This window comes from Phoenix dactylifera, chromosome 7, assembly GCF_051530095.1.
Source record: "Phoenix dactylifera cultivar Ajwa chromosome 7, Ajwa_hap1_PhDact_Kaust_v1.1, whole genome shotgun sequence".
Taxonomy (NCBI): domain Eukaryota; kingdom Viridiplantae; phylum Streptophyta; class Magnoliopsida; order Arecales; family Arecaceae; genus Phoenix; species Phoenix dactylifera.
In genome coordinates, this window is record NC_143196.1 from 18,141,543 (window position 1) to 18,152,698 (window position 11,156).

The 11,156-nt window shown below is 36.1% G+C and overlaps 1 pseudogene; it reads left to right on the plus strand.

Annotated features, from left to right (window-relative positions):
* The first annotated feature begins 4,618 nt into the window (after nucleotides 1-4,618).
* Nucleotides 4,619-5,301, plus strand: LOC148702949 (uncharacterized; annotated as a pseudogene).
* The last annotated feature ends 5,855 nt before the right edge of the window (nucleotides 5,302-11,156 follow it).

The window sequence follows — 11,156 nt, forward strand, 5'->3', positions numbered from 1 at the left end:
ATAGATCAAATAGCAAATCTGCATCATATCATAGTACTTGCACAAGTGAAATGATACATGTTCCCAACTTTTTTATTAAAAATATAACAAAAATGCTTACCAAAAATGTTTTATAACAAAATAATGGAAAAATAAATTCTTTTATATAATAAATGAAATAAAACTATCCATGTTTACAATTTTAAGTAGAACTATTTGCCCTCCACTGAGATATTTCACCTTGACTAGGGATTACACACCTTGCTTCTATGCAGTTGGTTATCATCAAAAGCAAAGCAAAGTGAGATTCCAAATAAAACCCGAGTAATGTGACCTGGGTTCAGATCATTGATCAACTTGATTTTAAGTTTTTAAATAAACAAATAGAAAGACGCATAAACAAGCAAATAAACTTGATTTTAGCCCGGGCAAGCATGGGCAACCCTCGCTAAACAATTTTGGGGGTGGGGAAGAGAGAGAGCGCGATGAATAATCAGCTAAATAGGAGTTTCTTCACAGGCCAATCATCTTGAGCTACGACTGGCATGCTTTAAGTATTGCTTAGAAAGACAAGCATGCATTAACTGCAAGCATGGAGTAATAGAACTCTAATCATGTGAGAATTGCTTTCGGCTGCAAACATGAGCATTCATCTCGAATTCAGGTGTATTATTCATAGCTGTTATCCACATCTCTCTCAAAAGAAGAAAAATCTTTTTGTTTGTATTATTCATAGCAAAATTGATGGCAATGTTAAAGATTTTGCAGTTAGCAACTTGGATTTGCTCATTGCAACTTCTGCCGTCGATGCAGTCCAAGGGCGAAGAAGATGATGAGGGTGCTCGATTGTTCAGTTAGTATCAACTAGGTATTGATACTACCCAATTTCAGCCAGTCTTTCCCTCGTCTCTCGAAAAAAAAAAAAAATGCAAAGAAGATGAAATGCCTGTAATGGTAGAATGATGGTTCTATTTACAACATTGAATATCTGAATATAAGAACTGTGTGTTCTTCCTACAAGTTGTAGCCATTTGTTTTGAGACCTTGAGCTCTACAAGTTATTTTTGAGAGCCAGCGAGGAGTTTGGAGAGACTATGCTTGCTTGCGTTTGTCAAAGATATATGTATCAGTTCATCTTGCAGCCTCTTCCATTTAAACTTACTTTCTCGTATATTTTCTGATGCTGTCCCAAGGAAATATACGGCAAGATGGAATGGGTAGTCCTTCCCAGAAAAAATATTGCAAGTCATTTGCAGATACTTGCACTGGCTTATAATATAACATCCATCAAAATTCTGCAATAAGAGTTTATTGTATTAATACTCTATAGATGACACAACAGAACCACAAATTATTTCTTTCAAATAAGGTAACCTTAGAATCATGTATCCGAACAAAGCCAAGTTTTTGGCCATTTAGTTGGCTCTGATGACTCTGGTCATCATCTTTTTTCTTTCAATATAAAAGAATGTGATATATGCAAAAGAAATGAAATCAGGACATTTGCTACTTATAGTTTATTGGCATATTTTGCATTTTAAGAAAAATCCAAAATTTGGGCTTGTCCCAATGGTCACACTCAACTATTTGGCAACCAGTAGTGGGGTTGGATTCTTGGATGTCCAAAAAATCTAATCTTGCAATTGTAGTGCAGGTGGATTTCTCCCCCTTTCTCATTTCAAAAATGTTTATCAGTAAAAATCTTTTTCTTTTTTATTTTCCTCAAGAATTTGACTATATAGTTATTATCTATGCTTTCTTAGAAAATGTTTTCTTTTGTTGGTAAGAGAACATGCAATCATTTGTAAAAAGCCTTACAGATAGAACCATAAAAAAAAAAAAAAAATCAAATGATGCTAAATCTAAGCAGCAACTTGGAGAACTGCAACATCCATTGAGACCTCAACAATTTAAGGCATAACAGCACTTCTTAAGAGGAAAAAGATCTGGAATTTCTAATTCTTTTGCCTTTTTTTTTTCTAAATTAGATTTATAATGGAAAAGCATTTTTTAGATTATTGAATTCATGAAATTAATAGTATAAGCCCAATTATGGAGATGATCACATCTTTTATCTCATTAACTTCTCTCTCTAGAATCTCTCCATCTATTCTATCTTCATCCTTGATGCCCCCCTCCCAAAAAAACAGATATACAGAAAAACTCTTTATTTTACTTTTAATAATATTTTGTAGCAATATATAATTATTAAGTATTCATATTTTTCATAAAAATTCTTTGTGCACATTTGTTTACCTAAATGAATAGAAGACAAGAAGTGCATCAAGAACAATTGCTAAATTTGAAAGAAAAAATAAAATTGACAATCATATTGAGATCAACTATCTTTCCTTAAAATAGAATAGCTTGATGTAAAATCGTAGTTTTGAGGTAAAAAAACATATACCTCATAGGTAGCAAATGGGATCGAACCAAGGTCCTCAAATAGATTATATGATTGCTGTGATCCTTGCAGCACCGTTGGAAGCATCACAAAAAATTATTGATTCAAGTTTCTCCCCCTTGCCAGCATAACATAAGCCATCCATATTTTCCGCCCTAAAATCCATGCCCAGGATGCAAATCCCTCTGTATCATATAGTGGCATGAGATTAATAACACACTCTCTCTTTCTCTCTCTCTCTCTCCCCCCCCCCCCTCTCTCTCTACCAAAACCCTTCATCATGTTCCAATTTATAATATATCTTATCAGCTCAAATCCACATCTGCTCATTGAATCTCCTAATTTAATTATTGTGCTCATCAGATAATAACACAATATTCCGTATCTGTGTCTAGATATGCTAAAGAAATGTTAGTAGTTGATAGATGCTTCGAGAAGTATAGAAAAAGGAAGCAGACCAATATGCATTAAATCATCTAGCCAATATTTTATGACATATTTATATTTTTTTCGGATTCTAATACCTGCATATCTATGTCTAGATATGCTAGAAGAACCTTAATAATTAATCGACGCTTCGAGAAGTAAAGAAAAAAGAAACAAACAAATATGCAATATCTAACCAATATCACTAGGAGTATATGGAAGGAAAGATAACCAAATTTTCGATCAAAAGCACTAGAGCTCTCCTCTATCCTTATGAATGAGCTTCGCATCTTAATCTCGTGGAGATATATCAAAATTTAAACTTATTCTTCTCTACCAGTAAGCCCTGCTACAATGTTTTTGCTTTTATTCATGCCCTATATATCTCTCTTTTTTCTACTTCTAACCTCATTTGCTCTTAGAGGTTTTATATATCTATTTTTGTACCTTCATTTTCTCATGGCAGAGCTATTTCCTCTCTTTTTCCATAAAAATATTGCAATAATACAAATATTAATTATATGCCTGTTGTGAAGACATTTAAAGAAAATAGATCAAGTGGATTTATAAAAATAGGTTACTCCTTGTTTAACTTTTTTTTTTGTTCAAAAATAGATCAAGTTGCAAATTTGCATTATATCAGAGCACTTGATCAAATGTGAAATAGTACATGTTTACAAATATTTAAATTAAAAATATAACAAAATGCTTACCAAAAATGTTTTATAACAAAATAATGGAAAAATCCTTTTTTTTTATTTTATTTAATAAATGAAATAAAAGCCTTCCATCTCTACAACTTTAACTAGAACTATATGCCCTCTAATGAAAGATATTTCACCTTGACTAGGGCACACATAAACTGCTTCTTGCAGTAGGTTATCTTTTACAACTTTAACGCCATCTCCTAAACCCTCTTTCATCGTAAAATTCCTCCTCAACTCCTGCGTTTCTCATCGAGCAAGGCAATTGAAGCTTCGAATCACCTCGCCTGGCCACCTCAAATGCACACCCCAGCCAAACTCTGCGATACAATTCCTACAACAATAGGTTTGAGTGATTCTCAGATCAAAAGCTCCATCTCCAAGTGCCCCAGGTTGCTCTGTGCCAAGCTGGAGAAGACCCTCACTACCAGAAAACACACGTATAGTGACGGAAAACTAGTGACGGCCCGTTATCAGTCACTATTTGTGACGGATTAGTGACAGACAGAAATTTGGTCACCGTGGTGTGAATTTAGTGACAGATTAGTGACATACCGGTCACAGAATACGTGGATAGGATGGGCGCCAAAACTTAGCGACCACCGTAGTGACGGAGTATCTGTCACAAAACTAGTAACTGAAATTGCAACCAGATAGTGACAAATTCAACCGTCACAAAAATCGTAACCCAAGTGTTTATAAATTTTTAAAAGATTATTTTTAGTAGTGACGAGATACTGACAGAAATTTCCGTCACCAAATTTAATTTTTAATTTCAAAAATATTAAAAATATTATTTTTGATAATTATAAATTAAAAAAATAAAACGAGGGAAATCCAAAATGAAACTAAGTGTGCCCGCCGTCCCGCCCAAATCCCTTCGATAGCCCAAATCCCAATCGTTCTCCAGAAAACCCAAATCCCTTCTTTTCATTCCCAAATTCCATGGCGTCGGCCACAAACGATGACCCATTTGCACCCCTAGTGATTAATGGTAGTAAACTGTTTGGAATGCTCCGCCAAGGCTGAAAGCGGGTCGGATTTTATCCGACCATATCCATTTCCGTATTTGATTTGGGTTGGATTCGGATATTGTTTTCTTCATATGATGGGATCCGGATACGGATTCGGATAGTTAGTTCGTCCAGCTCGGATCAGATCTTTGCAACAGATGGGATTCTCCGAAGCCGAGCTCGTCCAGCTGATCTCAGCCAATCCCCATGTACTCCAGGTTCGAAATCCGAGGCCCAAGATCGAATTTTGGAGAGACTTATTTAGCTCCAATGAGGATTTATTGAAGGCCATTGGAAGAGATCACTTTCTCCTTAGTTGCAGCCTTAGTAAGAGAATAATTCCCAACATATCCCTTGTCAGGAATTGCGGCATTCCCGATCACCGGATTGCGAAGATGATACTGTCCACGCGATTCGTTGCTCGGAAGCCAAGTACGATCCAGGCGGCTGTGAATCGGGCTGATGAACTGGGGACCCCCGCAGCTAAGGTTTGTTTTGGCATATCCTCCAGTCTGTCTTCAACATCAGTCAATGCTGAGATCTTGTCTTCATTCCAGCCGGTTTTGCTAAGCCCTTCAGAGAAGTATATACGTGACAACATGGATTTCTTCATGAAAGAAGTTGGATGTGGGCTTGGATATATTGTTACAGGCCAGTACTTCTATCATACAGCTTGGAGAGGAGGTTGATATCGCTGCACCCTGTCTCGCGGATTCTGCTAAAGCATGAGGGGTTGCTCGTGGGAAGGCACGACTGTTGGCTGCCGTCTTATTAAGTGAGAAGTCAGTTCATTGAGAAGTTTGTGCTCCCATGCAGGGAGAATGTTTTAGAGCTCCGTGAAGCTTATGTTGTTGTTTGTGCTGGGAAAGCTCCAATCTGATGCTAGCCCAAAGGAGGACTGAAGAAGAATTTATGGGGTTTGTTCTTTTCTTAGGTTTAGCAAAGCAGATAATTGACAAGTTTTTCTTTTTCCGTTAGCTTCAGTAAGTCATTGGACTAAACCTTTGGTTACAATTTACAAGTATGAAGATGAGAAATGCTATAATTGTCCCTTGAGGTTCAGATCGATTATTGATGCTAACTTTGTGTTGGGAAGATCAGTAAAGTTTTGATACAGGCATTATCTTTATCTCTTTTTCCCTTACAATCACAAACAGCACATAATTAATGGCGAGAGTGCAAGGAGAATAATTTATCTGCTAGCCATATATAGACCTGAGATTGCTTCAGATCTAGACAGATATTTTGCATTTGCTCCATTCACTTTGTAATATTAATTAATGGTACATTTTTACTTATATTAAGAGTTCTGGGGATTCAGATGAAGGATCCACCATATCATACCATAATCTAATGTGGGAAGAGGGATCAATAGAATGTTATCCAGCATAGGGGACCTTGAGTGCAGGTTGAAGATGCATCCATTAGCCAGAATTCATGTTTATGTTGAATATGCTTGAATTTATTATAATGGGAGCTGGTTTTCCATTTTCTTCTAAGAAGCAAAAAGAAGTTGGATGGTTGTTTGATCTATGTCAGCATTATACTGAAATAATTTAGTTAATCTATAATTCTATTCATGAAGTTTAAAATAAAACGTTTCAGCTAGAAAGAATAGTTTTTGCCATTGAAGTTTATAAAGAAGTTTAGACTTTTGCAAAATGAGTCGTAAAATCATTTAGTGGCAGTGTTTTATAAAAAATCACAAGGCATGAGCCTTAGAGCTCAATTGTGGAGTGTCATGTTTGCAAGCTGACTCTCTGCAGTTCATCTCATGTAAGGATACTGAGTGTTTTCCTCTTCGTTTTTCACCAAAGAGAAAGTTCTATGCATGCAATGAGATCTTGAACTAGAAAGAGAATAGGCTATTTAAAGAAGGATAGCCATCAAAACCATTTAATTTTTGGTATGTCAGTATAGAACCGTTTTTATAATTTTCAAACCCTCGTTCAACAAATATCTATAAAAAACTTATAGGGCAGTATTAATGTTAACCCAATGGATTGATTTTGATGAGTACAAAATATTTGAGTATAATACTAATAATTTTGTGATCTTGAAAAAGTTAAATTTATTTTATAGAAAGCTCAGTGAGATTAAAAGTTTAAAGAAGTAAGGAGAAGATTTTTTTGAAGTGTTATGGAAGTTTCTATAATGGATGGGTCAACCCTGGAGAATCATGAGTCGACTCCTAACGAGCACGAGTCCACCCCAGCACAAGTCGAGTTGACCTCATAGTGGTCGCAGACAAAAAAATAGAAAACAGTCAAAAATAACCCATTTCAAGAGTCGACCCCATAGTGACCACAGGCGAAAGACAAAGTGCAGTAAAAACAAAGAGCCTTTATAAGTTGACCACTAAAAAAGAAGAGTTGATCCACCTTCACCTGACAACAATAACAGCTAGTTTTTCTATAAAATCAGAACAACCATATTCACTCCCAATGGCTCTTTCAGCCTTTCTAATAGCTATTAACGTCTTGGACCTACTTTTTGAAAATATAAAAGCATGGGAACGCCCAGCGAAGACAAAAGATGAAGAGAATGATTAAGGAGGAGTGAGAATAAGAAGTGAAACAAAAAGAAAATGAGTGCTTTAAGTGTGAGCCTTAAAGATTATGTCTTTCATATCCAAAAGCATTCACTGTAAAGCTTCAAAGCATCATTGAAGACCAACCACTCCATCCTCAAGAGCTCATTAAGGTGCATTATCTATTTCTATTTGTAAATTTCTTACTTGTTGGTGTAACAAGTTTCAAGGGATGAAACTTAGAGAAAGGTTCAAGCCTTGGAGCTTGATTGGGGTGGTTTTCATTGATTACCTATGAAAATTAACTAGGTTGAGCCCATCTAAAATAATCTTGTTGTAATCTTAAAAAGATTATAATGAATTCTCAAGAAGGATTTCTTAGGGAGTAGACGTATGTGCTGGGTTTAGCATTGAACCACTATAATTTTTTGTGTTAGCTTTCTTCTTGCTCTTTATATTTTTTGTTTAATATCCCATATCTATATCCTCACTTTATCACTCACTACACTTTATATACTATGTTTTTAACAGCACATGCTTGTCAAATTTTTATAACCCAATCCAACCCCCCCCCCCCCCCCCCCCCTCCCTCGGGATGTTATTTTGGGTAACAATTGATATGAGAGCGAGTACTCTTTTATCTTTTGTAGACCTAACTGTCTAGAGCATAAGATTCATATGGCAACCCTTAAAATATCTTTTGCTGAAGGATACTCCTTTGAGAGACCTCCTATTGCCCAGCTATACAACCCAAGAGGGGGATGAATTGGGCTTTTCAAAAAAAAAAGTAAAATACAGCCGAATAAAACTTGATAAACACATGTGAGTTGCAATGAATAATTAACAAAAATAAATATGCAAGAAATTAAAGTACACAATTCATCCACCATAAACATAGCAAATTTATAGTAGTTTGGTGCCAATCCTACACCTACGTCAACTCTCCAAGATGCTTTTTCTGAGAATTTCTACTATAATATTTTTAGGATTATAGTTCGATTATTTTAGTTGGGCTCGCAAGCAACGCAATTGATTTTCATTGGTAATCAACCAAAACCACACCCGAGCCTTTCTCTTGGCTTAATACAATCCAATTCAAAGTTTGGATGAATCTTTTTTCCATGTTTCAAATCCTGAAACTTATCACAATACAATATGAAGAAAATATAAAGCAACAGAATTACAGCTCCTAAAAGTAAAAAATACACAAAGTAAATGGAGCCTTGAATCAATTGGTTGGCCTTGATTGAACTTGAATGCATATTACCAACTCTCTTAGTTGTAGGAGGTGTGATCTTTCAGCTCTTAATGAATGCACTTGAATTTATTTTTTTTTTTTAAGCTCTCTTTTTTTTGGCTATTCAATTCATTCTATTTTCCATATATTGTCTTCTTTTGGTCTTCTCATGTATTTGTACCAGTTAGAAATGGTAGAAAGACTCTCCTAACCATTAGACAGGTCGAAAGAGCCATTATGAGATACAAATAAATGCTTTGATATACAGAAAAACTAGATGCTACTGTTGTCAAGAGCAGATGGGTCGACTCAACATTTTTAGGGGTTGACTCAATGTTTTTAGGGATCGACTCATGATCTCCAAGAATCAACTCGTGATCTTTAGAGGTCGACTAAAACTAACTGTGGTTTTTGCTGCACTTTATCTTTCTCCTGTGACCATTATGGAGTCAACTCTTTTGGTTTAAGGGTCGACTCATCCATTGAAAGAGGTCGACTCAATATCTTCATGGATCAACTCTCTAATAGATTGAATTTTACCGCACTTTGTCTTTTGTCTGTGGTCACTTAGGGTCGACTCGTTTGCTTCCGCGGTCGACTCTTGTCTGACTAGAGTCGGCTTATTTTTTTCATCGGTCAACTCACCAATATGGTAAATTTTATAGCTATCTATCTTTTGCATTCGGGGGTCGACTTCTTTGCTTCTGGGGTTAACTCTTGTCTGACTAGAGTCGGCTCATGATCTTCATGGGTCGACTCGCCAATATGATAAATTTTATAACTTTCTGTCTATCTTCTAAGACTGTTCTAGGATATATTCGTGATCTATGGGAGTCTACTCGGAAGGCGTATTAGTCTGTATCAGTGTGCTGGGGTCGAGTTATTATAATCTAAGGGTCGACTCTTGAGAGAGCCCAAATAGAAATTTTCTATATTTGCATGTGAACATTCAAGGGTTGCTTCAAGGCCTTTTTGGAGTTGAGTTTTTTGGTGTAGAGCTTTGGATAATTAATCTTAATTTTAGAGTTACTGAAGGCTTTCTGTAAATATTCAAGTATGCTCAAAGCAATTGATTAGTGAACATTTTACTAAACTATTTTGCATCGTCAATATAAAACTTTTTAGGTCAACAATCTTCCTTTTTTTGATGATAAAAAAATCTTTGAGTTTCAAAAGAAAATAGTATAAACAAGAATAACTTCTTTTGAAATAGAGTCCGCAATTATAAAGTTGAATCAATATTTGTAAAATTTATTTTCATTCTTGATTGAATTTACTTCTACCATAAAGTTGACTTTAAAAGTAGTTCTCCCATTGATGCAAGACAACCTACCCATGTAACTTAATATAATTTTAGATTTTAGCAAATTTTCACAGAAGTAACTTAAAATCTAGGTGTTGCTGATTTTTACTTCCGTTTTTTTGAGTTAAGGTATGAAATCAATCAAGATAAGAAAATAGTTTGCAAACAAGTTTTATGGTTGTTCTGATATCAAGGTAAATTAATCATTGAACGTTGAGAAACATTCCTTTGCTAGGGCGTGCTAATTTAATAAACAAAAGATTCAATGGTTGACAGGACGGGTTTGAAAGTGGAGGATTCTATGTTCTGAATTCTAACAGCAAAGTAAGTTTGCAAGAGTATGGCTATTATGCGAGAGAACTAGCACATAAGTAAATGAACATGCCCAAAAGAAGTAGAAACCTATCACCTGTTGTGAAGCAGACGACCAAAATCATTCGCTTATGGATTCTCAAGCGATGAAGAAGATGATGGATGCAGCGCAGAAAATCAGTAGGGGCTGATTGCTGAACCGGATGGAAGATGATGCTGTGAAGGAGCGTAAGGGTCGTAGTTGTTGCTGGAACATGGTTGAGTGAAGGCTCCGCTGGTAAAGGTTTAGATCTGAAGGCAACGAGGAAGAGGACCACGTGTGATGGGTGGGACGCGCATCCCAGCTGTCTTAGACGTAGGTCGTGGCTGGACCTAGACATGTGTCCCGTGCGTCTGCAGAATGCGCTTGCGAGAATCTGAACTTGGCAAGGCTGTGGTGCGCTGCTAGCAAGGATCCCTCTTTTGGGTGGGTTCACGGTAGGAAATAAGAGGGGCAAGGCATGATGAAGTGGGAGTCCTTGTTGACTAAAGAATCCTTAATGGAATAGGATCACCCTTGAAGATGTAGCAAGGCATCTTGTATGGTACTTCAACAGTGACGTGATTCCTTTGAACTCTGTCTGTTATTTATAAGGGCTCGTTTGGTTCGCGGGAAAAGAAGAGGAAAAAGTGTGGTCAACGGGAAAGTAATGAGATGCCTTTTGTTTGATTGGAGTTTTCTAAGGAGAGAGACGGAAAAATTGTATTCCCATGAAAATATAATTCCCACATTTCATGGGAAAGATTTTCCCATGAGAAACATGGAAAAGTTACTTTCCCATGAGGCAGGAATCACTCAATTTTTATTTTTTCCCAAAAAGGCCCTTCAGCATTAAAGAAGCATTAAAAAGACATTAAAGACCTAATTTTTATTAAGGGCATAATAGGAATTATATATAACTTTCTCAGGAAAGTGGATGACCAACCAAATATAAGCACTTTGGAAATTTATCACTTTCCCATGGTCAACCAAACATGCTAAAAGTACTTTCTTAGGCATCCACTTCCTAGGAATTTGTTTCCCAGGAATCGTATTCCTAGGAGAAAAAATGCTTCCCGCGAACCAAACGAGCCCTAAGTGGCAACTCATTATAATCTACATAAGCAAGAGAAGAAAATAAAAAAAAAAGAAAAAAAAAGAAAAAGAGGAAAAAAGAATAATACTTTTACAAAGCAGATGAACCACAAGCATATCCTTTAGTTCTTCCG